This window comes from Pteropus vampyrus, unplaced genomic scaffold, assembly GCF_000151845.1.
Source record: "Pteropus vampyrus isolate Shadow unplaced genomic scaffold, Pvam_2.0 Scaffold117, whole genome shotgun sequence".
NCBI classification, from domain to species: domain Eukaryota; kingdom Metazoa; phylum Chordata; class Mammalia; order Chiroptera; family Pteropodidae; genus Pteropus; species Pteropus vampyrus.
In genome coordinates this window covers 2,411,914-2,417,654 of record NW_011888898.1, presented here as the reverse complement: position 1 = coordinate 2,417,654, position 5,741 = coordinate 2,411,914, and positions in this window count along the sequence as shown.

Here is a 5,741-nt window from a genome sequence, read left to right as displayed (position 1 = left end):
TGGCAAACCCATAGAGGCAGAAAATAGACTAGTGGTCGCTAGGGGCTGGGAGGAGGGGAAACAGGGAGTAACTGCTTAATGGATGTGGGGATTCTATTTGGGGTGATAAGAACATTCTGAAACTAGATGGTAGTAATGAGGCTTGCAAGTGTTGTACTAAATGTCATTAATGATAAATCCTGTATTATGTGTCTTTTACAGCAATAAAAAAGGGAAGCCAATGGAGATGGAGGAGATGGTCTGAGGAGCCCCCTTTGTCCTCTTGTATTGATTGACACTGCTTCGGGCCAGGTTCGATTCTAAGTCCTCTCCAGGCATGATCTCATTTTGTTCTAATTGTCATGGAGCGTAAAGGGTGCATATCCGAGTTTACTGTGCACACCAATCGTCTGGAGATCTTATTAAATTGTGGCTTCTGATGCAGTTGGCCTGGGGGGGGCCTGAGAGTCTGCATTTCTGCAGGTCTCAGGTGAGGCGGATGCTGCAGGTCCTTCGAGCACGTTTCCAACACAGTTGGAAGCCAAGGATGAGTAAAATAGGCACAGAGGTCTTAAGGAACTGGGCCAAATGCTTTACCTCATAAGTGGCCAAAGCCAGTGCTCTTAACTCATTCAAGTCAACTAATCCTCAGGGGAGGTGCCGAGGCCACTAATTGATGTGAAGGGTTAGCTAATTGGTGTCACTTTGTGTTGGGACAAGTGTTGCTTTTAACTGGGGGTTCAAAGCTAGAATTCAGATGGCACTTAAACTCGGATGGAAAAAGAATCCATGTTTATTTCACCTGCCTCTGAAATTTTTTATTTCTTCTACCATGAATGTGGCAAAAACTCTCCATAATATTATCAGTGCACGTGACTGATGATGGAGTTCAGGACCCGTGAAGGAATTTAAGACGTGCCACCTCCAAACACGCCACTTTGGAGTATTGATTATTTGGAGCTAAAGGCACTTGAAAAACAGCAGGTACCCAAAGGGCTCTCTGCCCTCCCTTTTCTTCCTGAAAGCAGGAGATAAACTGTCATGTGAAAGATGCTCTTCCTGTACCAGGAAGAAAAAAACATTCTTATCACCGGAGACGAGGGATTGAATCCGAGAAAAATCTGTACGGACTTGTTAAAATAACTCATCTTCCTTTAGTCTCCCCATACATCTTAGTTACTTTTCCATAACTGTTGCCCTTTGCTCAACCTAGACTATAAGCTCTTAGGCCTAGTCATTTCTTCAGGTCTTTATTTCCGTACGAGGCCTCCCGTGCCACATAAAACTTTTATTAATAAAATTTTATGCTGTTTTCTTGTTAATCTCTCTCTCTTGTTGCAGAGTCCAGCTGAGAACCTGGAAGGGTAGAAGGAAAAAGATGTTTTTCCTCTCCTACACTTATCATCTATCACCAAGAAAATCCCAGACATTTTCATGCTACATTACACTTGCTGAATGTATATGAAGATATCTTGAAATACTGTTTATACTCTGCAATACCTCCAAATTATGGTTATTATTAGAACCACTGCTCTATCTTATTAATTAATGGGTTAATAAAGAAGCTCATTTATTATTGAACCACCTATTTGCTTTAAAAAATATTTTGATAACTGTTTTCCAGTATGATAAGTTGCTATGGCAACCCTATACACAGAGCATGCATTTCTAATAGGCTTCCAGGGGACATGGGTACCACTGCTCCACGGCCCACAGTTTGGGTAGTGAGGGTTGAGAGGACACTCAGCCTCACTGTAAAGCAGCTACATTTTTTTCAGAGCTATTTCCCATAGCTTTATTTATTTTTATTTATTTGTTTTTCCAAAGTTTGTAGCATTTTATTTCTAAAACAATTTCAGTACATAAATGTTACATGGTAAATGCCAGGATTTAAATATATTTTATAATAATTAGTAGGAATTTTGGTGTTTCTAATAAAAGGCAAGGAATTGCCTCACTTGATGATCTGGATCATGTTAAAGCAGCTACTTTTGACCACAAGTAGGAGAGAGAGGCTGTGATCACCCAAAAAGCAGGTCTGTATTTCCCAAGGCAAACGCAGCCCAGGCCCCTCTCCGCTGGATTGTCCAGGGTCCAGATTTGCAGTGCAAACCAGCTGCTGAATATATTCTTGTCTCAAATCCACACACGCCGTTGGCAAAAAGCACCCATCACAGGCACTGTTTATTGGGTTTGCTTTCCTACTTTTCAGCCCCTCCTGCTTGGGTGCGGTGTGATTGCATTTTGCATCATTTTCTCCTCCTTTTCCCTCCCTTTCTCTCCCTGTCTTTTTCACTCCCAGAGTGGCCTGGGTCAATGTGCAAATGAAAGACAGTCTTGGGAAAGACGAGAATTCTTGCTGGCCTGTCTGTTGGAAAGAGGTTGAAATATTTATTTTTTTTCTCTCTCTCCTGAGCAAGTAGAGGCAAATTTGTTGAAACTGCTAGAAGGGACGACATTGCCATTTAAGTTTCTAAGAATCCTTTTGCCCCTGCTCTCTCTCACAGCTGCTTATGGCTCTAGGACTGGGTGGGTAAGCGTGGTGGAGCTGGGTCGCATGTGACCTTGGCAAGCTTCTTATTCTCTCTGTAAAACGGAGATAGTGACAGTGACTACCGAACTGGACATTCCCTGTTTGTTCCCCAGACTCATTCTCTGCCTTGGGAGGCTGTTAGGGACCGCATCCTGTCACCTGGCTTCTGGTTGAGTTTACAAAGGGGGCGCAGGCAGAAGATAGGTGTTGGGACACTTATTACCTGTTTCTACCTTGCTCTGGGCTGCAGCTGTGCAGTTCTCTCTGACCACAGCTCTGCCAAGAAGATGCCTCTACAGCTCCAGGCCTGGGGATGTATACTTTAGTTACCCTTTTATTGCCTCTTAGCTCCAAATTCCCCTTTCAACCTGCTCTGGACGGTCTCTTTAAGCATCTGTCCTTTGCGGTGAGTGCAATGTTACACTTTCTCAGTAGAGGACACAAGAGAGACACGACCAGCTCTGCCTGTTTTCATCCTTCCTTCCTTTTCAGTCCCCGTGGTAGAGCATGTCCCCAGGGCCCGGCCAATCAGAGCACTGCCTCCTCTTGGCTCCACCGATTGACTCAGGGGTCAGCATCTGGTCTGAGCTACTCTAATCAGAGTGAATCTTGGCACTTCTGCCTGGAGCTACCTTGCCATTTCCTGTTGGACTTGAGAAGATGAGAAGCTGGGCTGCCGCAGCCATATTGTCACCATGAAGGGAGAGTCTTGAGCTGCCAGGTGGAACACGGGAGTGAAGCCGGCAAGGTGGAGATTGTATGATGGAGAGAAACTGACGTCTCTCGACACTGGGCTGCTCCTGAGGCTGGCAGGACCTTGGGATTTTGCAGTTACGTGAGCCTATGAAAGTCCTCTCCTCTAGCTCCTTCCTCTACCACCAAGTCATTCTGAGATGGGTTTTCTGCTATTTGAAAACATATTAATCCTGCCTGAAACAATATCCACTTTAATTTTTATGCAATGTCTTTAGGAAGAAACTATTACTAAATATCTCCTCTTTGCTGGGCACTTTACTGTCTTACCTCACTTAATCCTCTGTCCCCATCCTCACGTAGCCTTTGGAGGAAGGCGTTATCATCATCCCCATTGAAACAGTGCTCAGAGAAGTTAGGTAACTAGCTCAAAGCCACCCAGCTAGTGAGTAGTGGGAGCAGGGGATGGCTTTTTACAGCACCCCAGGCTGCCTCCAGTTGGAAGCCAACTGTCCACCTTCTGAAGTGCCCAGAGCTGTGCCTGCAGCAGAGGGGGTGCAGACGAGCTGCAGAGGAGGGCAGGCAGAAATCCAGATCCCCAAGAAGTTGTACAACGATGCGGTTCTCCCACACTCATTATCTAACTGCTAATGAAGAGATCTCCAAATCGTGGCTCTGCCAAGTCTGTTGGAACGAAGTGCGAACATGCACTTGTAATTAGCAGCCGCCGCCGTGCAGGCAAATGGGAAATGTGTGAAAGTCGCTCGAGATGTTACACAAAATCAGGCGAGAGCATACCTCTGTTATCTTGTGTATGCTGTTAATTTATCAAATCCTCCTCTATGTTGCTAGCTTTGTTTTGGGGGAATATTAACAATAATAGCCATAGCCGCTCTTTATGGAGCACTTACTATGGGCCAGATTTTGTTTTCGGTGCTTTTATTCTTTATTTCATTGAATCTTCATGTCACCCCAGTATGATGGGTGTCAGTGCCATTTTTTTTTACAGAGGACGAACAGAGGTCCAGTAACTTGCCCCAGGGACAGATAGCAAGGCAGTGGCTTGCCAGGGAATTGAACTTGAGATTCTGTGGCTCCGAAGCCCAAGGTCATTCTGCTTATTGTGGGACTTGCAATACTTTCTGCCACTCCAGGTTGTCCCACTCACATAACATTATGGGCCTATTCGATGTGGTTCAAATTAAAAAAACTATGTGGATTGAGTCCTCTGAAGGCCAGTGTGCCTGGTTGGCGAGAGTGCTTAATTCAGCTTTAAGACACTGTTCAAGGTGTCTTGATAGATACTAAAGTTCATAGGACCCTTCCTGGGCTTCTAATTCAGACTCGGCCCAGCAGCCCTGGATGGGAAAAGGCCCAATAGCTGAGAGCAGCAGAATGAAGGGATAGTTTCTTTCCCACAGGCTCCCTTCCTTCCCCACAACCATCCTCGGATGCCTTGGTTGACTGTCACTGCTGAGTCATTTTTGTGCCAATAGCAAAAGACCCCTGAGCTTCTAGTGAGGAGGCATTTCTCATTTAATGGACTTTGTGGAGAGACGGCTTCTGTCCATTTAGCAGTGATTGTGGCCACCTATTAAGTGGATTTGTCACTTAGAGGATGATTCTAAGTTCTTCTTTTTGGGTTCCATGTATGTATAATAATAACTATGATGGACTATCAACAGCTACCAAGTATTCCAGACCTAGGACCTGGTCCTATCAGGTTCTTTGTTTTCACTATATTTTTAAAGGAAGGCCGGTTGGTGGCTTTAAATTGATTTCAACCAACTTATTTATTTGGACTTTTACGGGTCATTTGGATAAGCAGCCTGTTCTTTCCAGAAAAGAAAATGAAAAAAATATTTCAGAATCTGTTTTATGGTCGCAAACGAAGTGTCACAGTATTTTTTCATGCATTTAATTCACTAAACTCACATGGTAGAGGTTGTCTCTGAGCAGAAATCAGGGGTGGCCCTGGCAGGGGTGGGGCTGCTGGCCCACCCAAATTGTGATGGCAGTACAATAGGAATAGATTGTAATGAGATTCATGCCATGATATAGATGAACAAATATGGATATTATATTTGTGTATTTTATAGGTTTCTGTACAGAAGGGAGGGATTTACTGATTCGTTTAGTCAGCACACATTTATTGAGCACCTACTATGTGTCAGTTGCTATCCTAGACTGGGGATACTGCTGTGAAGATTCCTGCCTTCAGAGAGCTGACCATCCAGTGGAGGGAGAAAGACCATGAGCCAATCAATATATAATGTGTTGAGTGATACGCAGGTTTTAGAGGAGGACAAAGCAGGGTAAGGGGGCTAAGTGTTCTAAAATATAGATTTTATAATGATTCAGGTGTGACAAGGCCACTAGATCAGGAGACGACTGCCTCTGAAGAGATGGTTTGTTATACTCGACACATCCCAAGAGGAGGGTGTGTGCCACACCATGGGGACTGCAGTGGGGAGCACCAGGGCTGGTCAGAGGCAGGGACACAGGGGGATCTGTGGGCAAGAGCCTTTGTTGTAGT